This window comes from Miniopterus natalensis, chromosome 4 (assembly GCF_054644295.1).
Source record: "Miniopterus natalensis isolate mMinNat1 chromosome 4, mMinNat1.hap1, whole genome shotgun sequence".
Classification (NCBI taxonomy): domain Eukaryota; kingdom Metazoa; phylum Chordata; class Mammalia; order Chiroptera; family Miniopteridae; genus Miniopterus; species Miniopterus natalensis.
In genome coordinates, this window is record NC_142084.1 from 17814938 (window position 1) to 17842031 (window position 27094).

Genomic DNA, 27094 nt, shown 5'->3' on the forward strand with positions numbered 1-27094 from the left:
TTGATTTTTCATTCCTGGTCGAGGCAGTGCTAGAGGAAGGGAACATGAAGGGGCAGATAGGGTCAGATGTGTTTCTGAAATGCCAGCACATTCAATTTGTTGGATATTCTGCGTGCATTTCCTCTTGAGTTCACAGGCTCCTAACTCAGCAGAATTAAAATGGAATGAAGTAATTAGAGCAGCAGGCAGCGAGGATGTTCTGGGTCTGGCACACACAGAAAATGTGGAGCAGGAGGAAAAGGAGAGAAGAGAGCCTTAAAGCAAAAGGCTAAGCAAGAGACCCATCCCAAGGACCAGCTCCTTGGGAAAGCTTCCCCCATCCTCCCTAGTGCCTGAGTCAGGAGCTCTCTACCCAGCTTTGCTTCCTAAGAATTTACTCCTGGCCAGGCCCCTCACAATCAGGCTCCAACTTTCCTTTCTAGTCCTCTTTTCAGATACTCCCACCAGATGCACCTTACCTCTACTCATACTAAATCCATCATTGTCCCCTGATAGCATGGTTCTCTGTGCCTTTGTACCTGCATTTATCACACTGTACTGAAATAATTGCTTCTAAGTCTGACTCTCATGAGAACAGTGGCTCCCCAACCATTGGATTTCAAGCACATGCTGCATCCTACTCACTAACTAAATTGCCACCTCAAAACAAGACTTTCTCCATTTGGTACCCAGACTGACTCCTAAATTAGTTTAAACCTACAAAACCTAAGTTACAATGATGCAGCCTGGTTATATATACTGCAGTAGTTTGAGTTTAGGTGCTGACTAAGCAATATGATTTCATGGATTGGTGGGTGGGTTATTTGTGCCTGGGCCATGGAATATGATTGCAGGGATTGGTGGGTGGGATTATTTGTGCCTGAGCCATGGAAACCCTGAATGCCTGGTTAATTTTGATAAAAGCTGGTGACCACATTCCATTACACTATAAAGGACAGGGCCAGAGGCATGCTGTTCCTATTTCACCAGCTTTTCCTGTTGCACTTGCTGGATCTCTCTGTAGAATTGCTGACCTTTCTCTAACTAGATGAGTTAACCTCAGATCTCCTGGGCCTGTGGGTTCCTGGAACATCAGCCATCTCTTCTATGTTATCTGGAGAAGGAGCCACTTCCTAGAGAGGAAATTGGTGAATCCTGACTCTTTTGGGACCAGGGATTCTCCCTTTCCCCATATCTGAGTCTAGGGAGAGTGGGAAGTGACACGAGAGACTGCTTTTGTCTCTGTGATCCCTCGTAAATCCATGTTTCCTGCATAGGTCCACTCCTTTGGGTGAAAAGGCCTTCACTTAGTCCCACCACTAGAATGAGAAAATTAACCTTTAACTGATATCTGAGAAAAATGTGTCTCATCTTTCCCAGTTGCTAATGGGAGTAGGGTTCTTGGGATACTGATGGAATAAACATTTCCAGAGGCCCCCACAGGAGGACAAGATATGATAAAGCTTTATTTTCATGGAATTACACCCCTGGGTTTCCAAAGTCCCATTTCCCTTAGTCCAGTAATAGAAGTGTAGCTGGGGTTTCAGTAGATCTAAAATCAGAGGCAGTGTCCAGAGTTTCCATTCTATGTTGGAGCTGGGTCCAGTACAGCACCAGGCTAGTTGCAGTCCATTAATTAGTCCATTGTGTGTGGGGTCCACATGGCCATGGGCCACACGGGAGAATGCCAGGAAGCCAAGCATGAGCCATAAGCCAATATGAACCAAGAGCATAAGAGAGTGAACTTCTTTGATTAGGGGATTATATATCCCAAATTTCTGCACGCATGAAGTGGCCATGCCCATTCTGGTCAACCATCTCTGTCCCTTGGTGTGACTGACAGGCAAGTATATTCCCTGTGTGGTTCTCTCCCCCAGTGTTTTGCAAGGAACATGTCTATAATGTCTGGCCTTCCCTTTGCTTCTTTCCTGTTATTAATAACTAGTTAATTACAACAGTATCATAACCATTAAATTTCCCTCACATGCACAATTTTTGAAATATGACAAAAGGTTGCAGACTTTTTATTTTGCCAAGTAAGTAAACTGAAAACAAAACAGAACAAAAATCTACCATCTACTATCATCTTTTCAGGAAAGTATGAACATTCAAATATAACCTCACACTGAAGAGGAGAGGTTTTATATTGTTTGTTTGTTTTTTAAACCTCATAAAATATGCAAAGGATATTTTTTCCATTGCATTTCGGGAGGGGGAGGAACATCGATGTGAGAGAGACACATCAATTAGTTGCCTCCCTCACGCGTTCCAGCTGGGGAGAGGTATACAAGCCTGCAACTGAGGCACGTGCCCTGGACCAGAATTGAGCCTGGGACCCTTCAAGTACGTGGACCAATGCTCTAACCACTGAGCAAACCAGCTAGGGCAAAGAGGAGAGGTTTTATATTGAATATATTTAGCTTTACTTAAAGACTCAATACACTGTCTTTGTTTTTTTCTCATTTCATCATGGCAGTGAAATAAATGGACCACTGAATATTCTAGTATGGAGTTTGGGGAAGAACTAAATCAGACTGGGAGCTCCTCTGAGCAGGGAATGGTTTTTATTCATTTGTGTTTTCCCAGGACCTAACTCAGAGCTTGGCTTATTTATGATAAGTGCTCATCACATATTTGTGGAAGAAAAGAAGAGAGGAATGGCCCTCGCTGGTTTGGCTCAGTGGTTAGAGTGTCGGGTTAGACTGAAGGGTCCCGGTTTTGATTCCAGCCAAGGGCATGTATCTCCGCTGCAGGCTCGATCTTCTGGCCCGGGTCAAGGCACGTGCAGGAGGCAATCAATCGATGTGTCTCTCTCTTTCTCTCTCCCTTCCACTCTTTCTGAAAAGCAATGGAAAAAATATCCCGGGGTGAGGAATAAAAAAAAAATAAGAAGAGCTCTTCCATCTCAGCCGCCAACATGCCATCCAGACTGAGGAAGACCCGGAAACTTTGGGGCCACATGAACCACAGCCACATCAGCAAGCACAGGAAGCACCCGGGAGGCTGAGGTAATGCTGGTGGTTTGCATCATCACAGGATCAACTTTGACAAATATCACCCGGGTTACTTTGGGAAAGTTGGTATGAGACATTTCCATTCAAAGAGGAATCAGAGTTTCTGCCCAACCGTCAACCTTGATAAACTGTGGACCTTGGTCAGTGAGCAGACACAGGTAAATGCTGCCAAAAACAAGACTGGAGCTGCTCCTATCATTGATGTGGTGCAATTGGGATACTACAAAGTTCTGGGGAAGGGAAAGCTCCCAAAGCAGCCGGTCATTCTGAAGGCCAAATTCTTCAGCAGAAGAGCTGAGGAGAAGATTAAGGGTGTTGGTGTGGCCTGTGTCCTGGTAGCCTGAAGCTACATTGAGGGAAGTGCATTAAAATGTCCACAGGTGCTTTTGTCAAAAAAAAAAGAAGAAAAAAAGAGAGGAATGGAGGAAAAAAGAATTCCCCAGTTGAGGACCATGATAGGAGATAGATGTGAAGCCCTATTGTACGTGGGACCCTGGAACAAACTGTCTCCACCCCACTCTACTCTGTGACCTATTTATAAAGCAGAGCTGATTTTCTTACTCAGCCTTGTTTAACAGCCTTCAGTAGTTCCCCACTGCCTATGAGTTAAAGTCTGAACTTCTTAGCAGAATATGCCAGTTCATTCACAATTGGTCTCCAATCTCCCTTTCTAGTCTCCTTTTCAGACATAATTCTCACAAAATGTCCCTAACCTCTACTCATACTAAACTCACTATTCTCCCTGTTCATCATGCTCCTTTATGCCTTTGTAATTCCTGTTCCCTCTGTCTGCAATCTGCTTTTTCTCTCCTTCCAGATTAGCCAACTCTCAACTCATTCTTTAAGAATATCCTGGCCTGCCCAGACGGGCGTGGCTCAGTGGTTGAGCGTCGACCTAGGATCCAGGAGATTGCTGTTCGATTCCGGTCAGGGCACATGCCTGGGCTGCAGGCTCGATCCCCAGTCAGGGGAGTGCAGTAGGCAGCGATCAATGACTCATCATTGATGTTTCTCTCTCTCTCTCCCTCTCCCTTTCTCTCTCTTATATTTAAAAAAAAGAAAATCAACCAATACCACTAAGCCAAACCAGCTAGGGCCAGGCTGATACATTTTTAATGCATCTCCTATATAATCCCCAAAGTATCCAATAAATATTTATTGATTCCAGCACTGTTGATGGACAAGGCTTTCGACAGAATTTCTTTCCATCCCAGGCTTTCAATCTTGTCTGTTAGAGGCAGGATGTTATGCTATGTAGACCTTGTGTCAACAGGGTCTACCACAGGGGCAAAACTACTGGGCCTGTACACTCCAAAGGGCGCTGCAGACCTTGGTTAACTTATTAAGCTGTGATATTTGCCCACTTCTCCCAACTGTTAGTAAATAACTCCTTCAGCTGGATGCAGAGGAGATTCAAATAAAATTATGGATGAGGCTGTCTAATGCACACTCTCCCTGTATCCTAAGGGAGTAAGTCTTTGTAGGGGAATATGCATCTTTAGATGCAATATGGCTCCAGCAGCAGAGGCATCAGGGAAATGTTAGACTCCCTGTTTAACTCTCTGTGACTTTTCAACTCTCTGTAGCCTCAGGTTTGGCTGAGTAGCCAGACAACTTGAATGCCTCCCAAAGACAAATGTCATGCCTCCAGGAAGGAGGTTAATGAATATAGAGTGTGATAACTGCCTGATGTCATCTGTTAATTTAGGAATGCATTGCTCTTTCTGGTGGTCTTTGTGACTACCCCTATAAAAAAGAGACCCTGTTCTTAAAGGGTTGTAGATTCTTCCTGGCAGGCCACTGCTGGAAGCAGCTGCCTCGCCTGTGTATGTAAATTTCTCCTATTAACGCTCTTATGAATCTGAATAAGGCTACATGTCAGTTCTTCAGAACTGAGCCTCAATTTAGACTTTTGGGGTTTCCCCGAACAGTCTTCACAGAGAACTTCTCATTAATTTCAGCACAGGGTCTGTTTTCCCATGCTAGGTTACTGAGCCAGCCCCTCTCTCCATGCCCATTAGTTAGTCATTTCCTGAACTGCCTCTCTCTCTTGCTCTCTGGCCTGGCTTTTTCTAAGGGAAGGAGTGAAGGCAGGATTGCACCAAGTATTCTCCACTCTGCTGGGCTTCTCAATGGCTTGGTGAAGGTGTCTCCAATTCCTTCCCTTCTAGATCTCCCAACCTATTTATCCCTAGAGTCATCTTGATAGAGATCCCAGTATCTTATAACCTCCTCTTTTATAAATTCTTACTTGATCTACCTTCAGTTTTATTTATATCCAATGGTAATAGTAAAATAGCTAGTGTGTGTGTATACTCACAAATAAACTCACATACACACACAAATATATATATGTATGTATGCATTTATTTATTTTTAAACCTCCAGCCACTAGATGACTAGTCCCCAATTTCCAGCCCTCTTTTCTCATAACCAAAATATCCTAGAGCCTTTGAGTTTTCAGTACAGGCGCCACTGGAACCTCTTTGAGCTCCAACCATTTATCTAAGAAAAGCACTGAATGCAGCAAGAGGCTAAGAGCATGCTGACATCTGCTCATCAGCAGGGCACAAATGATGGCTTCAATTTCCTTCCTCATTTCATTTATTTCCAGGCTGCTCCCTCCCCCTTTCATAAGGCAGTTCTTATTTCAAAAAATCGAAGTAATGAAGCTGCTCTCCATTATTCACTGAATGTACACTTCCTCCTTGTCACATATGCCCTTCACGCCCTCTCTTCCACCTCTTGTCATCACCTTCCTTTTCTCCCTTTGTCTCCTCTCCCTCACCCTTCCTAGAGGGAATTCAGGGTCATTACCTTTCTTCAAAGTCCTACACTATTCCTAGAACCTTCTGAAATTGCTCTTAGCTGGGTTGGTGACGTGGACAAAAAGGGGCCACATACTAAACTTGACAAGCTCAGGGAGGCCTGAGGGGCAGCCTTGCAAACTCAAGAGACTTAAAGTAACTGCAAAGGGTGGTCTGAAATTAAAACTTTTTTTTTAACTAAAAGCAGTTTATGGTGGGTAGTCATGTCCTAGGCCAGTATCTTCCCTGACAAAGGTCTTTACCTTAACTGAGCCTATTGTCTTTTTGCATCTACAATAACATATTGTTGGAATGTCAGAGTAACTTTCCTTTTCCAGGACCCCTTAAAGCACAGGCAGCCCTCTGGGGAGACCAAAAATCCCCTCATTGTTGAGTTAATTGTTGACTGTTAACTATCTTGCACCCACCTAAGTAAAATAAGTATGTCTATCATTTCATTTTTATCCAATCCCAGAGGTTTCCCTGCTTTGCTTTCTCCTGCCTCCCTAATCACCAACAGATTTCATGTAACCCACTTACGTCTCCTCCTTTGACTGTAATGTATTAAAAAAGGTGCAAAACTGCCATTCTCCAGAGCATTATCTCAATCCGTTAAGATTCTGCTTCCTGGCATTTGTCGACAGTTTGGCTTAAATAAATTCACAAAAATTCTTTACAGATTTGAATTTTTCTTACATTGACAGTGACCACAGTGCTAAACACATAATTTATGATACCCTTTATATTTTTGTTGATTTCCTTGTGTCAGTATCCCAGGCTACGCATCTATCCGCTGGCCTAGAGAGAACTGAAAAATCCCAAGGGGATTCATAGGCCATAACCTGGCTGGGTTTATCCTCCCCCATCTCTAAAATGGGCTAATCCCAACTTCCAAGGCACTGGCCCCACAGACTGGGTCTAGATTAGGAGCCAAGAATTCTGTGGGTCAGCCCTTCTGTAGGCACCTGCACAGTCATTCCTCTTGCCAGCATGCTTTGACATCCTTGACCAGTAGATATACAGGTACACAACAGAGCATGTGGGGTAAGGCATGGGCTTTGAGTAGCAACTTGAATTTAAGGTTTGTCCGACACTTGCTACCTACATGAACTTGGTTAAGCTACTTAACTTCTCTATGCCTTAGTTGTAAAGTAACAGTACTTCCCTAGTTGGAAGGACCAAAACAGAACTCATTTGTAAATCATTTAATGCACTGCCTGGTACATGCGAGCACCCAGTAAATATTAGACGTTATTATGATTTTTTTTAAGTATTGCCTCTAGGAATTGTTTTAATGAATTGCTAGAAAGGAGTGATTTATAAGTACCATATTGTTGGAATGCAAATTGATATTTCAAAGAAGTGAAAAGTGACTTGTTTTCTTGAGAGGAATAAGCATTCCCTTTGGGATCTTGTTTGTTTACAAACTCAACTAATAGTACTAAGATGAACTCCAGCCATTATTTAGGTGAAATGATGACAAATGAGGGTTTTTTTGTTTGTTTTTTTAAACATATCTTTATTGATTTTAGAGAGAGGAAAGGGGGGGGAGAGAGAGAGAGAGAAACATCAATGATGAGAGAGTCGTTGATCGGGTGCCTAGCCCACAACCAGGGCATGTGCCCCGACCAGGAATTGAGCCCTGATCTCCTGGATCCTAGGTCAATGCTCAACCGCTAAGCCACGCGTGGTTGGGCACAAATGAGGTTTTACTCTATCAAAAAGGAGTCACTGCTCAAATGAGATGCCCTAATTTCAAAAGCACAAAGGAAAATGTCTATCTTGAGGTTTTCCTTTTAATACATCTTTATTCTAATTTTGTAAAATATTGGGTAATGGCCAACCTACTGCACAAATACAGTCAATTTTCAGTTATTCATGGGTGAACTATCTGAGGCAGGTATCTAACCAACTGTGTTTTTGCTTCTTTCTGTTCTATCTGCCCTTTATCTTTAAAGCCCCTTGAACACATTCACACATACACACACTCATATACTAACAACACACACTCTCATAGATACACACACTCCCATACATTAACTCTATTTCACACACACACACACACACACACACACACACACACACACACACCCCACTTTGCCCAAAGCAAGCAGAGCCAAGAACTGTCTATTCTGGTTGTTACAGAAAACATTGGTCCCTAGGAAAAGTATCTTTGTTCCTTTCCTCCCCTCACTGTGGGTCTCCCTTTCCTGAATATCATGAGAGGCAGGGAGAGAAGGGAAAAAAGGAGGAAGGAAGGAAAGGAAATTGTGGTATATGTCCCCCAGCCCAGCAGTGCAGGCTGTGAGAAATGGAAGGCTCCTGTTCCCTGTGTGCTGGCATCTCTCTTGCCATTTTACTCAAACTTTGGGGTATTTTTCTCTCTGCAGCACCCACGCTCCCTCCCTTTCTGCCAAAGCTCCGTGTGACAGAATGAGGCTGGTGGGTTGGGGGGAGTGGAATGTAGCTAGGTAGCCTGAGGGCGGAGTTACAGCTACCCCTCCAGGAGCAGGGAGGGTGGGGGGAGATAAAGCTACACACAAATCCTAGAAGTACCTCCTAGTGCTGAACCCCATACATGCCCAGAGCATCTGTATACACACAGAGCTGTACACTGCCCCCCGCCCACCCACCCACACCCCGCAACTGGAACTTGGCAGGTACTGCCATGCATTCAGTAACATCCGACAGGAAATCCCGTCACATGGGCACAGATCTGTTCAAAGCAACACATGCCCAAGGTCCCCCTCCTTTGACCCCTTTCCTTTCTGATGGGCCAGAGAATGCTGCTGGATGCTGGGTATACTTTCAGTATAAGAGAATGGCAAGTTGAGTGCATGGGCTGGTCTGTTATCACTTGGCTCTTTCAACAGAGGCAACACCAGTGGCAGGGCAGCAGACTACTCAACTCTCTCCTCAGTACCCATGGGATCCCTCCCAGGACTCCCAGAAGCACATCCTGAAAAACACAGACCCAAGTTCTGGTTAGGGGACAGAGAAAGTTTGTACTGCAGCCCATAGGCTCCTCTGCACTCCCCTTAGTCTTAGCTGATATCCTGGGCTTGTCTGAGGGAGAGACCCCCTACATTAAAGAAGGAGAAAAAATCCAAAGAACTCTCAAAGCTCCAAAAGAACCAGCTAATGAAGTCAATTGATCCACCTGGATACCAGGCTAAAAGACAGAGGACCAAACATTGCCAGGCTAGACCCTGATCAGAAAAGTCAAAAGGAGGTTCTCAACTGCATGAGATGAGGCTTTTGAGCTCGGCTGCAAGCAGCCAGTCTAAGATGGACTCAACCCTTCTCCTCCCTAGCTACTGCTGAGAAATATACTGCCTTTCCACCCTCCCCAAATCCTTCTCTTTGTTAGGCATCTACACTATTCCTTGTCTTTTATGTATATTATTTTAATTTAAATAACTCCACAGGTGTTATTGTAGAGAAAGTTGAGAAAACTTGAGACTCAGAGATTGAAAACTTGAGGTTTATGTTGAGTTGATCAAGATAACACTGGCAAGTGAAGGAGCCAGTATTCACCCCAATGCCTGGGTAACTCCAAAACCTGTTTCTCAAGAGCACTCCATTGGGAACCCTCCCGTCTGCCTCTGAGTAAGTGTGAGACCGTGTCTGGTGGTGAAGATAGTGTTAAAGGAATTAGAAGAGGAGATATGTTCCTGTTGACCTTCTTCCAAGGGAAAGAAAAAGTAGTGTGGCCTAAATCTCCTGACACTCTGCGCAACCTCTAAGCATTGTGGGTTGAGTGCAGCTCCCTTGAAGCAGGGCCCTGCCGTGAGCAGGCAGTGCCCAGTGCATGGGTGATTCATCTAGAGCTGTTTTTGCCTTCAGGACACAACATTTTGCTGGCCAGTGTGCCACATGGCTGCAAAAGCCCAGAGGACCAAACATTTCCAGGCTATACAGAACATATGCAGAGAATGTGTTGATTCAGAAAATTTTCAAAAATTAATCACCACATGGTGATGCAGGCTGTTTGTTCAGGGCAATGTGCTGCCTAAGTTGTAATGTACCAAACTCCCTCCTTCCACTTCCTCCAACTCCTCCCCTTCCTCAGGTCTTGGCTGTTACCCATGTCATTCTGGCAGTAAGCAGTTGCTCCCTCATTCCCTCAAGGGTGTCTGTTTGCAAAGCTCAACTTGCCAACTGAGCAGCTTCCCCAGGTGTGTGCATGTGTGTGTTTTCTTCCTCCTAAACTGAAAAGTAGTGAATCCACTGGTTTCTCTACTTTCTGGAACATGTCCTAGGAGGACAGGTACTTGGTTTCAGTTTCTAATCTGCTTTCAGGAAGCAGGTATCAGCAGCTACTCCTTGAGGCAAGAACTGTGAGTTGGACTTTCTTGAGAATGACCAAACTAGAAATTACAGTAGTCCTCCCTTATCCATGAGGGATATGTTCCAAGACCCCCAGAGAATGCCTGAAACCCCAGATAGTACTAAATATATTAAAAACATGTTTTTTACTATACATACATATCTACAATAAAGTTTAATTTATAAATTGGGCACAGTAAGAGATTAATAATAATGAAACAGAACAATTATAACAATATACTGTAATAAAAGTTATGTGAATATGGTGTCTCTTCTCTGTCTCTGATAACTGATCTGATAGCCAAGATGGCTACTAAGTGACTATGGGATGGGTGGGTAGCATATACAGTATGGCTATGCTAAACAAAGGGATAATTCATGCCCTGGGTGGAATGGAACTAGACAGCTGAGATTTCATCACCCCACTCAGAATGATGCACAATTTAAAACTTAGGAACTGTTTATTTCTGAAACCACGGTTGACTGTGGGTAACTGAAACTGTGAAAAGCAAAACCATGGAAAAGGGAGAACTGTATTACTCCTGAAGGGGCTGCCATCAAAAGTTTATTTTATCTTCTCTCTTTCCAAATAAGGCTGCTCTTCTCTTCAGTCCAGACAAACATATATCATTCAAACACTCAGTCTTTCAACAAGTATTTACTGAGCACCTACTTTCAGCCAGAAAACTGTCCCAGGTGCAGGGATATAGTGGTAACAATACGGAAAAGTACCCAGTTTTCATGAAGCTTGCATTCTAGTGGGGAAAGGCAGATAAAAAATGAGTAAACTAATAATCACTGCCAGAATAAATATCAAATAAGATGATGTACTAGATCAGGGATCAGCAAACTATGGCCCATGGAGCAAATCTGCTCACTGCCAGTTTTGTAAATAAAATGTATAAAGTAAATAAAGAATGCTCAGTGGGGGCTGCTTTCTTTTTTTCTCTTTTTATTTGTATTTTTAAGTTACTTTTTTGAATATATAATATATTCAAGTTAAAAGAAAAAACAGAAAAGGATATGCAGAGAAGGCCCTCTCCCAGCTCTGTTTCCCAGCTATACAGTTTCCCTCCCTATAAGCAACAAATGTTCATTTCTTATGCATCCATCAAGAGAAATTTATTCATATAAAAGGCACATACAGCCCCGGCCAGTGTGGCTCAGTTGGATGGAGCATTATCCTGTGCACCAAAGGGTTGTGGGTTCAATTCCTAGTCAGGGCACATACCCAGATTATGGGTTTGATCCCCAGTCGGGGTGTGTACGGGAAGCAACTGATCGATGTTTCTCTCTCCCTCTCCCTTCCTCTCTCTCTAGAATCAATGAAAAAATATATCCTCGGGTGAGGGTTTAAAAAAAAAAAAAAAAAAGGCAGGTACATGTGTATAGTCTATATTTCCCCTATGAGGAAGCTATTTTATTTATTTTAATACTCACCCGAGGATATTTTTTCCATTGCTTTTTCAGAGAAAGCGGGAGAGAGAGAGAGACATGTGAGGGAAACACATAGATTTGTTGCCGGGGAATGAGCCTGCAACAGAGGTACATGTACTTGGCCAGAACCGAACCCACCTGGGACCTTTCAGTCCGCAGGCCAACACTCTAACCACTAAGCCAAAGCGGCCAGGGCCCAAGGAAGCTATTTTAAATTGGGAGATCAGGAAAGACTTGTAATTTAGGCTAAGATTCAAATGATATGAATGCAAAGATCTCTGAGCAGCAGCTTCCAGGCTGTGAGAACAGCTAGTACAAAGTCCCTAAAGCAAGACTGGACATGGCAGGTCCGAAGATGAGAAAATAGGCTCATTTTGGGGGGCACACTGGGCCAGAGAGCAGTGATTTGAGATAAGTTTCAGAGAAATTAGGAAGCATATAGCCCTGCCCCTGAGTTTTCACACTGGATTGAGAGAAGTCATTCCTGATATCTAACTCTAGGCTTCTTTACTATCCTCTTGAGTGTTAAAGAGTGGCTACTCTGTCTTTTAATAATAGAATTCATCTGTATATGCTGTATATATTTGTATGAACATAGAGAAGGTATGGAGCAGGACAAGGGGTTGGAAGCGGGACATGGTAACATGATTAGCATTTCTAGAGGCAGGTCCTGAAATAAGAATTCCCTGTCTAGGAGTTTGCTTGGTAAAGGCTTTGTAAATATGATGACTATTAAACTGAATGGAGCAGATGGGTCCTTTCCCTGTGGCCAAGGCAGAGAGCAATAACTAACTCTTCACTCAAGAGCTTTGCTTTGTAAAAGGTAGGGAATTCTCAATTTATGTAATAGCTCTGTGGCCAGAAAATTTCAATTTCAAGTTTTCTAGAGCACCTACTATGTGTTCAGTATCTTGGGAAGGCAAATGCAGTAGAGCACCTTGAAAGAGTTTATATTCCAGCTGGGAGAGAGAAGTTGAGCTTATGAAATAATGGTGGATTTATCTAGAAGGGTGCAAACTAGTTTAGAGAAATTGGGAACCACCGTGAGCAAGAGCTGTCAAAGGAGTTCCTATGGGAAAGTGCATTGTGAGCTGAGTCTTAAAGGACAGGGAGGATCTCAATAAAAATAATATATTGATTAAAAAGAGAGTGTGAATAAAGAGGACAACAATGGGCACAGTAACCACTCAATACTGGGCAACAGCTGCTTCTTATTATCTTTATTTTTTTCTTCTTCTTCTTCTTATTGCTACTTACAGTTTACAAAACACTTTCTCACAAATTACTTCATTTGATATTTACAATAATAACCCTGTGATTGGGCAAGATGGGTGTTACTGTTTCCATTTTACAGGTGAAGAAAAGGAGGCTCAGGATGATTAAATACGTTGCTCTAGTCACAGAGCAAAAACTGAAACCCAGGTGCTTTGAATCTACATAGTGCAGGCTTCCCTCCCTGTTGTGAAAGCAGCAGGCAATTCATGCGGGCAGAACAGCAGGAACCAGAGAAAGAAGCAGGGAGCCTTGGTAAATCCAATTAATGTCAGTTGCACCAGGAGCAAGCTAGCACTCGCATGCTCGCTCTCGCGCGCTCTCTCTCTCTCTCTCTCTGCCTACACGTTCTGCTTTCTCCCCCAGAAAGAGCCCATATTCCCAGATCAAAAGTCCTAGATCAGGAAAAGGAGAAACTTATTGGCGGACAACCTCAACAGAGTAGGAAAGCTGTGACCAAGAGAAATTCAACATTTCTATAATCTCATTAGCACTATAGACACACACACACACACACACACACACACGTAAGTTACTAAGCTTGAGGCCAGAAGTAAATTAGGCTGTATCTCAGAAAAACAAGGTTATGTTACTCATATTAAGTATTTGGGTGGATTAAACTGCCATCTGTTTTTCGAATCCTTTCTTTTCTCAACATCCTGCTGCATGACTAGAAGGTCTATCTTCCACACCCTTCACTTAGACTCACCTGAGTGCACTGACCCTGTCCTGTCACTTCCGGGGGTGGGGGGGGGCTGACTGAGACCTGCAGGTTGCCTATCAGAGCCCTGTGAAAAGGGGCTTCAGTAGCTGCCTTTAGAACGAGGCTGCCTTCTGAGGTTGCCCCTGGCAACCAAGCTGCTCCAGTGGCATGCATCTCTTAGATGAGACTTGGGAGCTGGGGGAGGTTGCTAAACCATAGAATGCAGTGAATATGTCAGTCATTGTCCTCCTTTCCTCCTCCCAGCCCCAGACTCCACTCTCCTGATGAGCACCCGCGCTTTCCCCTCACCTGTCTTCCCCCTGTCAACAGGATCAGTCTGAGGTTCTCTGTGAGGATTCTCCCTGAGGTAGGGAGAACCTGTCCAGTTTTCCCCGGCACCAAAGACATCCTCAGCCAGTCCCTGGCTCACCACATGCCTTTTCACCGTGTCAACATCCCTTTCTCCAGGAAACCTACTCTGAATTGTCTCTGGTGCGCCCTAGGCAGGGATAGGTGCCTGTGCCCATGAAACCCCGAGTATCTCTGTATCATAGCACACATCACCTGCATGTATGCTTCTGTTTTTATTAGCTCCTTGAAGGACTGTGTCTTATTCTAGCACAGGATCTAGCATACAGATGGCACAAAATAAGTGCCTGTTGAATGGGATAAGTAAACAAATGAGAACACAAGATTCTGACAGGAGGAAATAGGGATGGGAGGTGAGGGTGGGAGGTAGATTTTCAAGCATTGGGTGGAAAAATTAGCACATATAGAGCACAGAGGGGCTCCTGAATGATTCAGCTTAATCTACAATGTAGATGTGAGGAGGGAGCAGGAAAGGTAGGCCGGGGCCAACCAAAGCGTCTTAAAAGCTGAATTAATACTTTTGGGACAGGAGAGTGATAAGCTTGAAGCAGCATTTCAGGAAGACTGATCTGGCCAGGTGTGCAGGATGGACTGGAGCAGAGAGCCAGCTGGAAGGGAGACTAGTCAGGAGGATGTTTTGACAGTCCAGACTTGACATGTAAAGGGTCTAGACAAGAGCAGTGACAAGGGGAAATGAAAACAAGAAATAAACCACCCAAGTGTGCTGGATGGCTTCCTCATGCAGCCTAGGAATGTCAGCCGCTGCCTGACCTCTTGGTTAATTAGCATCTTCTTGTTGCCATCTGAGCTGGCTGGCCATTGGGCACTTTTTGCTCTCTGCAGAAATCTTAGCTGCCATCCTAAGTGCAACCATTATTTCAAGTGGACTGTGTGGTAGAAGGGTAGAGAGTAAGAGAGCATTTCCAAACCAGTCGTCCTGCAACAGTGGTCTATTGTATATCAGTAGGTATCTAGCCAAGAAAAGAATGAGTTCTCTGCTCAGATAATTTTAGAAAACTCCAGATTCAACAAAGGACAAAGCCATTTCTTTCTTTTTTTATTGATTTTTTTAGGGAACGACACACAGAGAGAAACATCAACTTTTGCTGTTCCACTTATTTATGCATCCATTGGTTGACTCTTGTATGTGCCCTGACCGGTGCAAACCCACAGCCTTGACCTATCAGGATGACGCTATAACCAACTGAGCTACCTGACCAGGGCCACAAAGCCATTTCTTTATTGTAATATCTTCTTAAGGTGCCATACACCCCACAGTGTTTATCAACATTAAATGGCAGTGGAACCTTTTTTCACACCACACCCATTCCCAGCTCCTAAAGGAACACTCACGAAACAGCTGGAAGACTCTGGAATCACATTTGTTTGCCTTGACTCCTGCAAGATGCATCTGGACTACACATGCAGATCACACTGCCTGCATGCCCACCACCTTTGCTTAGAAGACTAACTTCCCATGGCCCTGCTGTATAGGAAGCTGCTTATAGGCTCTGGCTTTGAAGCCAGTCTGCCTGGATTCAAATCCTAGCTCTACCACTTAATAGTTATCTAGCCTCTCTGTGCTTCAGTTTCCTTATCTACACGATGGGGAAAATATTAGAACCAACTTTAGTGGGGTTGTTCGGACAATTATATTCATGAGATAAACGGTGAAGAGTACTAAACACTGTGCCTGGTGCATAGTAATACCTCAGTAAATGTGAGCTACTCTTTTTATCTTACGCAGCCAAGTATTCTATGATGGGAATCCAAGCTCTCCAACCATAGCTCTAAACTCAGACAGCCTGGTGAGGTCTGGTATGAAAAGGTAAGGGGGGTCAGATACTCTCTTTGGGGAATTATGAATACAACATGGCTATAAATTTTATGTTCCCAACCCCCAGGTGCAATAATTTGCTAGAACAGCTCACAGAACTAATGAAAGCACTTTACTTACATTTACTGGTCTATTATAAAAGACATTATAAAGGATAAAAATGAACAGCCAGATGAGGAGGTAATAGAATACGGTCTGGAAGGGTCCCAAGCATAGGAGCCTCTGTCCCCATGGATTTGAAGTGCACCACCCTCCTGGCACATGGATGCATTAACTAAACTGGAAGCACTCTGAAGTTTGTCATTTAGGGGCTTTTATGGAATAAGAATAATAGATTATTTACTCAATCTCCAGCCCCTCTCCCCTCCTCAGAGGGTGAGGGAAGTGGGGCTAAAAGTTCTAGGCTTCTAATCAAGGCTTAGTCTTTCTGGTAAATGGCCCCCATCCTGAAGCTATCTAGGGTCCCACCAAAAGTTGCCTCATTAAATCAAAAGAAGCTTCTATCACCCTGGAAATTCCACAGAATTTAGGAGCTCTGTGTCAGAAATAAAAGAAACTGGGGCAATAATCAAGTAAGTATGTCCTGTATATGACAGGCACCACTTCAGTAGGTGTTTACAGACTCTTACTGTATGAATTAGAAGCTCATGTCACATCCTCCATGGGTACAGGGGACACCATTTTACCACATCTTTTACTCTTGCCCTCACCACATACATACCTTTCCAGATGCCTACCTGGAACCCAATAGCTTTCATATCTTTGTCTTTATCAGATAGAATAAAGGAATGAAGAAATAATTCCTTCCACCAATACAGCATTTTACAAAGTGCTTTTATGCATATTACCCGATTTTGATAAGGGCCCTCTGAGGGAGGTATTATCCCCATTTTAGACATGAAAATTAAAGTTTAAAGAATTCAAGTAATAACTCAAGGTCACACAGCTACCTGGGGTAGAATCAGGACCTGAACCCAGCACTTTTGACTTCTAAGACAAGGGCCTGTTCACTTACCCTCCAATCTGACCTGCACCCCAACCTAGGATGCAGTCTGTATACTTGAGAATCATAGCCTGATCTGACCTAGAACTCGTCTCTGGGCAGGTCATTCTCAATTCTGTGTATTTGTGGGTAGGCAGCACCCTAAAATACCTAGCTTTGACTCTGGAAGTGACTTTTAAGAAGAGGTGAGCTGGCAAGGGCATTCAGGGAGGACAGGAGCAAAGTCTTGGGTCAGAGATACTCTGCCCATTCTTGTCATACACTCTCCTCTGGGGAAATCCCTGGCAGTTGTGACATGCTTGGAAACAATATTCTGCCCTGATGTAGTCTGACAGCAGCTAAAAGTTGGAGAAGATACTAAGACTGAAAATCACTCAGTGGAAAGAAAAATGAGTTCTTGTTACTATCTGTTGTGTTCTCTGGGTACCAGGGACTCAAGAAGTCTCAGGCACCAAAATTATCTGATGGTTTTTTGAGTCTCATTCGTTAGCCATGGTAAGAGCCATCTCATCCTCCCTAGCCACCAGAGAGGGCCTGAACCTAAGCACCCTCAAGCACAACATGGATGTCTACTTCCTTTGTTTTTCTCTTTAGACCTGTTCCTCCTCCCCTCATGTAGTGGGAATCAGTTTCTGCTCTCATGAACCAGTTTCTGAATCCTGGGACTCACTTTACCTCTCCATTCCCCTCTCTTCTCCTCATCCATCAGCATATCACAGAAGCTCTCAGAGGGTACCCCCAAGTCCCCCATGTTCTTATCTTCTGAATTCCAGGACCTACAATTTCTTCATTTTAAGGGGGGAAGATATATCCCTTCTCATCCTCCCCATCCTGTGGGGATCAGAAGGCAGATGATTTAAGCCCTCATTCTACCCTATCCAAACTGCTACCCTTCCCAGCTCCACCTCAGCTGTCAAACCCTGCGATGGCACACAGACTCGGAGAATCACATAAAGTTCCCCCCTTGGGACATGGAGAAAAGCTCCAAGCTTTTTAGTTTCTCCCAACACACACACATATGCTCACTCATCTCTCTCTCCTCTTCCTCTGCTTCCCTCCTTCCCCCCCCCTACTCTCCCCCCCTCCATCCAAGATGTTAACAGAGTTGTCCATTAAATGCAGCAGCTTACCAGAGTGTTAGGCTGACTGGGCAGAGGGCCTGAACCCATTTATTCCAAACTACAGCCCCTAGCACATATCTTAGGTTTTTATCTTTTCATTTCTACACTGTCTCAGGCAGGTTGCTAAATGCCAACTTCCAGTCTGAGAGCCCACGTGCTTCCCTGGAGCACACACTGATGCCTGCTTGTCTACCAGCCACAGAAGTAGTGCATGGGGACATAGGAGGGAGGATGGTAGAAGGATAAATGTCACAAAGTCTAAAAGCCACTCTTAAGAGGAACACTGCCTGTTTTCTGAAGACTCTGGACCTGAGACCAGCATCCACCTGTCATTGATACTTGGTACCTGCCCTGTCCTCCATCATGAGTTATTAGAAGGTCATATACTTATAGCAGCAAAGCAATAACTTGAATCATAGTATTGGAAAATCCTAGCATATCAGCTGTATATAATCTGGCAAACTGTGGGAACATGGCTTGGTCAAAGAGTGAAATTCTGGCATAGCACAGAGGTCTGCTTTGAGCTCTTGGTTCTTCCTGGTTCTCCCAGTTTTCTCTTTGACCTGTGATTCTCCTCAAAGAAGCCATTCCACAAATATTAACTGAGTGCCACTGTGTGCCAGGATGCTCCTTCTGGCACAGACCTTGGGTTAATGGTAAGACTGCCTCCTCATAGTTTCCCAACACCCTCGGCTGGTTCTCTGGATACGATGACCAGAGGCTCCTCAAACCAGATGGGCTGATTTAATCCTTTCTTGAGCTAAGCTTGCCTTTCTTCACACCTGAGTCTAGAAAGCACCATTCCCATTGACAACTGAACCCCAAATTTGTGTTTCATAAGCATTTTCATTTGAATGAGTGAAATGTATTCTACAGTCAGAGAGGAGAATAGACAATGCATGCTGTAATGGACGTATTTCTTCCCCAAGCAGCACTTCCTTAGGGGATCAGTCAATCTCATTCCCTAGTTAAGACTACATGGTTCTAGAGAGGTAAGATCCTCTCCCCAACTTCAGGGGTAAGGACAAGACCCAGGCCTAGCCTATCAGATTACCCCATACCTCTGGGCATACCAACTGGTTCAGAGAAGGACATGACTCAAACCACACCAATCCCAGTCTTTTCTGGGCTTTTGTAGGAACTATAGGAAAAGATATATATATATGTTCTTCCCCTCTAGAATGGTAAATTCTAAGGGTAGCACTGGTTTGAGGCTGCTGATGGTCATCTGGTTGCCATGTGTGGAGTGCCTATCTAAGAATGAGGCAATACAGCAGCAAGCAAAGCTAGTGATAGAAATAGTGTACACTTTGATGCATCACTTAAACCCAAGGACTTAGTCTTCCTAAAGCAACTCTACTTTTTGTTAGAGATGTTTAGGAACAAAGCAGATAGCTACCTTTCAGTTGTCTGATATAAGATCCTTATACTACCTCTGTTTTATTCCCTGCCACAAACTATGTTGGGAAAAAAGTTATGGAAATGGGTAAGAGTTGTCCAGAATTCCCTTTTTCACCTCTAGATCTAAACACAAGATCTCAGACCTCCCAAGAACAAGAATTGGGAGCCACTCTCATTCTGAAAATAGCAAGTTTCTCTGGCTGCTTGGCTCAGTTGGTTGGAGCATCATCCAATACACCAAAAAGTTGCAGGTTCAATCCCTGGTTGGGGCACATACAGGAGGCAACTGATCAATGTTTCTCACACATCAATGTTTGTTTCTCTCCCCCCATCCCCCACCCCCACCTCTAAAATCAATAAACATATCCTCAGGTGAGGAGTAAAAAATAAAATAAAAATACCAAATCAACTAAATAATTGCTAAAGAGGTTAGAGATATTTGAGCATGACCCTAAATCTTTGGGAGCATCTGGATAAGCATTTTCTGTGCTCTCGCCCACATTTTTCCTGGGGCCACTATCAAAATAGATGGGCCAAAGTATATCAGTGGCATGCCGGGACCCAGTGGCATGCTGGGGCCCACTGGCATGTCAGGGGAGAGTTCTTACCTCTCTCTGCCTGCTCCATTCCTCCTATCCTCACTGTTAGTGGAAAGGAAGTTAAACTCTAAGAGGTAACCAGAAGCAGGAAGGAACTATCTCATGCAGCTTTCTTGGAAGAATGTGAGACTCTAACTTCATCCTCCCAAGACAGAGCAGCCCAAATTTCACAGGTTCTGGTGATGAAGCCTGGACTGAGAGGGAGAAACAGGAGGTAGAAAACGAAAAGGGAAGGAAATCAAAGGAAACTATTTCAAAAAGAGTAAAAAGGACCCTCCCAAGAACAAAAGAGCATCATGAAGAAGCCAATAGGCTGAGCAAAACATAGCAGAGGGATGACAGGACCTGAGGACCTGAAGCCCCCCATCAGAGCAGACCATTCCCTGGGCAGGTGATGGGCTTCTCCTTTCAGGAACTCTGGGCCCTGCCCAGGGGAGTATGGAAGCAGGTTGGCTCCCAAATCAGAGCACAGACCTGCCCGACTGACTCTGCTGCCCAGTCGTGGCTCAAGAGTTCTTGCAGTCAAGATGCTTCCATAATTGGTTAAACCCGTGGAGCCTCAGTCTGTGGCTCTGTGCTAACAAGGCTATTTAAACCCTTGCTGGCAAGGTAAGGACAGCTGTCCGCCAGATGCCTATATATTGCTAAAACACATCCTCATCTTCTTTCTCAGTGGACTTTTATTCCTCTATACTTTTTGGACACAGGAATAAGGGATGTTGTTCCTAATGTTCATTATCATTGGGCATTAATCATCATTACTATACTCATAAAGTACTAGAGTCATTTGGGTCATTCAATACTTTACTTCTTGGGAGAGTTGCTGTCTTAAGTTAGGTTCCTCAGACGCAGAGCCTGAGGCAAAATTCAGGTTACATGATTTATTGGGTGTGCCCTCAGGAGAAAGGGAATGAAGGAAGCAGGAAATGGTGAGACAGGAGAATGGTCACAGCTTTGTGTCTGGCTTCAAGCTGATTCCACAGGGGAACTCAGGGGCCTAAGGAGCACCAAAAGACTTTATCCTTCCTTAGGTAAAGGGGCTGGTCTTTGTACCACCTTGGTTAAAAGCTGTAGGGAGGTACAGAAGAGGTCTTCCATCCACCAAGAGCAATTTTCTGGAGAAGGGCAGGCATCTGTGAGCCACTGGAACCTAATACAGCAGCTGGGAAAGTGGATACACTGGTGTGTAAAGGGGATTTGGGCCAAGTACCAACAGCATCCATTAGAACTACTGTATTAGCTCTGGATGTCATAACAAAACCATAGACTAAGTGGCTTAAATTTATTTTCTCATGGTTCTGGAGGTTGGAAGTCTGAGGTCAAGGTGCCAGTGTGGCTGAGTTCTTGTGAGGGATTTCTACCTGGCGTGCAGAAGGCTACTCTTCTTGCTGTGAGCTCACATGGGGTGGGGGAGGGTGGGAGAGGGTAGATAGCAAGCCCTTTGGTATCTCCTCTTATACGAGCACTAATTCCATCATGACAGTATCACTCTCATAACCTCATCTAAACCTAATTATCTCCCAAAGGCCCTTCTCCAAATATTATCAAATCGGGGGTTAGAGCTTTTACATATGAATTTTAGGGGAATGCAATTCAGTCCATAGCAGCTACCATTCTGTAAATATGAGAAAGAGACAACTGTTAGGTAGATTTGTTCAATGAGAGCCATTTCCCTTGTACCTCAGTTCTTCTGGAATCCCATTTAGTGTCTGATGCAGAAGAGACAAGTTAAACCCCAACTAGCTGAGCCAGACCTAGGATCTCCCAGTTTCATTTTTCTCAGTTGCAGCAGGTACTGCTTCTTGCCCTGGGAAAGTCAGGCTGTGACTGTTTGTAAGCAACTGTCATTGGTAAGTATGCTGTAGGTGACAGCAGAGGCATCTGTGTGTAATCCTATCTAGCTCAGGCTTTGAAGCTCAGGAGCAGAGCCATTAACATTCTCTTCAGCCACAGACAGTTCTCTTCAGCCCTGTTAGTCTCATTTTTCTTTCTTCCCAACCTTTTTATCAAGAGCAGCAGCTTCCTTGTTTCTAGAACCTTTTTTTCTCTTCAAAGAGCTCTGGGCTTCTGGGAGGCCTGTGGCCAAGAGACTTGCCAGATACCTCTGGAGTCCCAATGAAGAACAGACTGTGCTGCCTGCTTTGCCGCTAAGAACTCAAGCCCCTAATTCTCACTTTAGGACTGAGTAAAGGACCAACTAGGAAGCCACCTTCCCTCTGGCTTCCTGGGCAGTCTGAGGTGGTTAAACCTTGGGTTAGGGAGGCTGTCCTGCTAAGTCTCCCAATCCACCCCTACTTCTGGATTTGGGTTATTTAGACAGAGGAAGTAGAGGTGAGGGGAGTCACAGCCCCTGCCCTCAGAGAGCAGGAATCCATCCACTGCCCATCCTCCATATTGAAGCCCCCTTTCCATTCTTATGGGAAGAAGTGGGGAGGGCTCTCCATTTCATAGAAGGGCTCCTACACAACTGAGAGAGGCTTAGAAGAGAGTTCTCAGTGAGCGTGCCATTATTTATTACCCAGCTACTTCTTAGAAAATAAAAGAGGTAATCTCAGGGAAGCCTAAATTCTACTACTGGCCCCAAAGTAAATTTCTTAAGCAAGCTACAGATTTTAGTAAGAAAGACTCCAGTGCATGCAATTCAAACAGACAAGAGTGAGTCAGGGCCCAGCCGGGTGTGGCTCAGCAGTTGAGCATCTAACTAGGATCCAGGAGGTCGCAGTTCAATTCCTGGTCAGGGCACATGCCCGGGTTGTGGGCTCGATCAATGATTCTCTCATCACTGATGTTTCTCTCTCTCTCCCTCTCCCTTCCTCTCTCAGAAATCAATAAAGATATATATATTTTTTAAAAAGTTAGGCAGACGGTAATTCAGCTTCCATTTCCCAAACTTCCTCTTAAGATTGCCCCTTTCCGCCTAGCCAGCATGGCTCAGAGGTTGAGCATAGACCTATGATCAAGGAGATCAAGGTTCGATTCCTGGTCAGGGCACATGCCCGGGCTGTGGGCTCAATCCCCAGTGGGGGTGTGCAGGAGGCAGCCAATTAATGACTCTCTAATCATTGATATTTCTATCTATCTCTCTCCCTCTTCCTTCCTCTCTCTGAAATCAATAAAAACATATTTTAAAAAAAGAAAAAGAAAAAGATTGCCCTTTCCCATTAAGAGCCACTGGTTGTATTCCTATGTCTTCCCCAAGGTTTTTCAGGGCTGAGGAGATAGTGCTATTCCTCCACTGCCCAGGGCTTGATTCTGTCATCTCTCTACCTTCCCTTCTCTTATGCCCCACAGTTATCTCAGGCATACAAGCACTCACTCCTTATAATTGCTTCCGCAGTAATTCCAGAGAGGCACATGAAAACAACTTTGCCAGGATCATATTTTACCAAACTCCTCTGCAGACAGGACAACAGTTATGGCAATGAGGTGCAATCATTTGTATTCATTTCCTGTCCCCTCTGGCCACAGGCTGGGCCCAGCATCACCCAGCATACTAGCCCAGGTGGGCCCAGAGGCACACAGAGAAGGACTGCTACTCCATCTGCTGGCTTGACAGCAGCTCTGGGGTGCAGGCTTTGAATTCCTTACAAGGAAGGCTCTGGCTCTAAACCAGGAGACCAAGATAGATGCTTTTCATCCTGATAGAGTAAAGATATTCAGCCATTTTGTCAAAAGTGATGACATCTACCCCCTCCTACCTTAAACTCACAGACACATCCACAAATACAGCTGGAAAACACAGAGCCAAGGATTAGTGATTTAATAGGCTGGCTCTGCTCTGAATAAGCATTGCTTTAGTGCTATAATAGGGACCTGTATATAACAAGAAAATAGTTCCAAACCAAGGCAGGGAAGAGAGTGGTTAGGATGGGATTTAGAAAAACACTGATGAAATGGGCATTTTCTTTTCTTCTTTCCATTAAGTCCTTCATCTCTACTTCCCTTCTTTATGAAAAATAATTTCCCTGCAGATTATTTAACTATTTCCCAGGGCCTGTCGTCCATCCACAGCCATTTTATGTTCACAGTTTCTTATTTCTCTATCATTACTGAGGCAAAGAAAGGATGAGGGCTCATTTTATGGATGAGGACAAGTAAGCTTCCTCAACAGAAGAGAGATGGAGAAAATGGTATCACCTACCCTTACTCAGAAATTAACTACTTGGTTCCTAAAATCCCCGTTTAACTTCAATAACTACATGGTTTTATTTGGAAGTTGACTGGCTCCACTATGCAGCATCCATGTTATATCAAAGTGAGGCACCAGCAAAGATGTAAATTTTTACAGAAACCAGTTGAAAAACAATGATAAAACTCTAAAACCTTCACCCATATCAGGGGAAAAAAGAAGCTGATGAATATTAAAAGAAAGTTTCTGGAAAGGATTTATTTAGTTAGAAGTGTTTGTGTGCTGTGGTATCCCCCTGCAAAGAAAGAGGGGGGTACCTGCATTTTCCCATAAGCCTAATGAGAAGGGCTTCAAGGGTATCTCTCACAGAGCTTGATATGTGTCTCTTGAAGTTAGAGGGGCAGACTAGACTAATTTCTGACTCCAGCCCAAGAAATTTAGGGGGTCACTGTATGGGCTAGCAGCTGCTTTGCAATGCTAGGATCTGCCCGTAATCTCAGAGTTTGTGTGAGCCAAGAACCTGTTTCTCATGGAGAAACTGAAAATGGACTGTTGAATTATGAGGGGCTATTGAGGAAAAAAGCACCTGACAGAGGAGAGTTTATTTGTATAGGTCAAGTGACGTGTGTGTGTGTGTGTGTATGTGTGTGTGTGTGTGTGGTGTGTGTGGTGTGTGTCTGGAGGTTAGAGAAGCTTGCCTAACACAAGTGACATTTAAATTGCGACCTGAAATAGGGTGAGACAAATGGCTGGTGGGGAATACAGTGATCTAGGGAGAGGAAAGGGCATATGAGAAGGCAGAAGCAACACATTCAAGGAACTGAAAGAAGGCCTGCATGGCTGGAGTGTATCTATCTATCAAGCAGGAAAGGGGCCAAGCTGAGGAGGCTAAAGGAATCAGCAGGAAGCTGGGGAATTTTAAATGTTGATTCTGAAAAAAGCAAGTGAAAATTATAGGATCAAAGATTCGAGGGATTGAAGGAACTTAAAGGCCTCAGTCCAACTACCCAGATGGAATCCTCTCTGCCTGTTTCCTATCACTGGAGCCACATGAATGGAGGCCAGAGACGACTTGGCATGGGGTCACAGGAGGCTGGTGTAAGGGAGCAAGTGAAGTACCCGTGGAGCCCCAAGGGCTGAGGCCAGAGGCTCTTGGTCCATTTCTCTATCCCCAGAGTATGAATTGGAGCTTTCAGACTAATCAGCCTGCTTATTTGTATGAAGACACCTTCATAGGATTGGCAAAGCAGATGCAGATGGCAACTGGGTCATACCAGGGGATTCTGACAAAGGAGTAATGGGAAATCAGATTTGAAAGGTAAAGAAAATCATGAAAAGTCCTAATGGTAGACAAAGGCACTTGGAGCTTTGATTTTATTATGAAGACAGTGAGAAGCCACTGAGGGTTTCTGGGCAGGAGTTTTAGAATAACTATGCTGATTGAAATGTGCAAAATAATATGAAAGAAAAAGAGGGGGAGAAAAGGCAAGGAAGCCAGTTAGGAGATCAGCATATGGTAGGATATGATAGCTTTTAAATTTTTCTTCTCTATTTTTTTTCTGAAAAAACTGGATTACACATATTTCCCTTAACCTCCCTTGGAAATTTAAGGAAAAGGAAATAAAAGTTTTGGTTGTAGTGATAGAGGTTTGAGATTTAAAAAACCATCAAGGCTACTGTAAAAGAGTACAATGGAAGCTAGAGCTTGAGGAAACTGGACCAGCATGATGCAGGGAAGTGCTCCAAGCAGGCTAGAGATTCCCCTGGGTTGCAGATGAGTCTTTAGGACCTAGAAAGGCCTTGCTCCCTTGACAGCACCTGAGGAAGGAACACAACCCTAGAGAAGACTGGCTGTATGAAGCAACTAGGAAACAGGACCCTAAACCGCAGGATTTACAGTCTCTCAAAAGAGTCAGGGAGGAAGAACAGGCAGTCGGGACCTGGGACTGGAAGGGATGGTGCAAATGATGAAAGAGTAGGTATCTCAGAGATAAGCAACAATTCAAAGCCCCCCTCTAAACTCCTGGCAAATTATAAGATCCTGTTCCATGCTTCTTCTATGAACAGACTGATGAATCTCAGAGGGAAGGCGGGGGTGGGGGAGTGAGAGGGGAGAGATTAATCAAAGAACTTATATGCATATATGCATAGCCCAGGGACACAGATAATCGAGTAGTGAAGGCCTGGAGGCGTGGAGGATGTGGGGTGGAGGGGATCAATGGGTGAAAAAAGAGACATTTGTAATACTTTCAACAATAAAGATAAATTAAAAAAAAAAAAAAAAGATCCTGGAACTATACAAGTAAAACCTAAAGATGAGAAATAAGTGAGTTTAAATTTCCCACCTGTTAGATGGGATAGAAGCATGTAATTGGAGCATATAATTTAAGATTATAAATAAATGTGATACTTCCCAGACACATGAATTTATAAACTGAAAGTCAAACCTGCTATAATTGCTATAGTTCAAGTGTGAAAGGATGACACCTAGATTAGAATGATTGCAATGAGAAGACAAAGACATAAAAGTCCTATAGATATTACGCAGGAATAAAGAACAGGACTTGATCTGCCCAGAATCTACAGAAAATTCCAGGACACACTGAGAATGCAGGAAGTTTCTCTTGCCTCTGTCACTCTCTACCTTTAGGCATTCCTGTAGGGAACTTAGATAAATAAAGGCTTTATAAGTTAGTCTTAGCACCCATAAATTATGATGAAATGCAACTTTAAAAGCTCTGTTCTCTCCCAAGGCTGTATGTTAGTGCTCAGGTATACAGGGTAATAATAATTTTTTAAAAGGCTGAGATTTAGACACTGAGTTTCTACATGTCAAATACAGCAGGCATTAGCAATTCCTAGACTGATAAAGCTGTTCTTGTCCTTGAGATGCTCACAATTTAGTGGAAGGGATGGGCATGCTGACAAATAATTAAGTTACTTTGTGTGTGTCATAGCAGAACTGTGGATAAATGTTCTAGAAACACAGAGGATTAAGTGACAAGCTCTGCCTCAGGAACCCAGAGAAGGTTTTACAAAGAAGGTGAGAATTAAGTGGGTTCTACAGGATGAGTAGGAGCTCAACATTTGGATA

General features: G+C 43.9%; 1 pseudogene; it reads left to right on the forward strand.

Annotated features, from left to right (window-relative positions):
- Positions 1 to 2896: 2896 nt before the first annotated feature.
- On the forward strand, positions 2897 to 3337 carry LOC107530131 (large ribosomal subunit protein uL15 pseudogene; annotated as a pseudogene).
- Positions 3338 to 27094: the final 23757 nt, after the last annotated feature.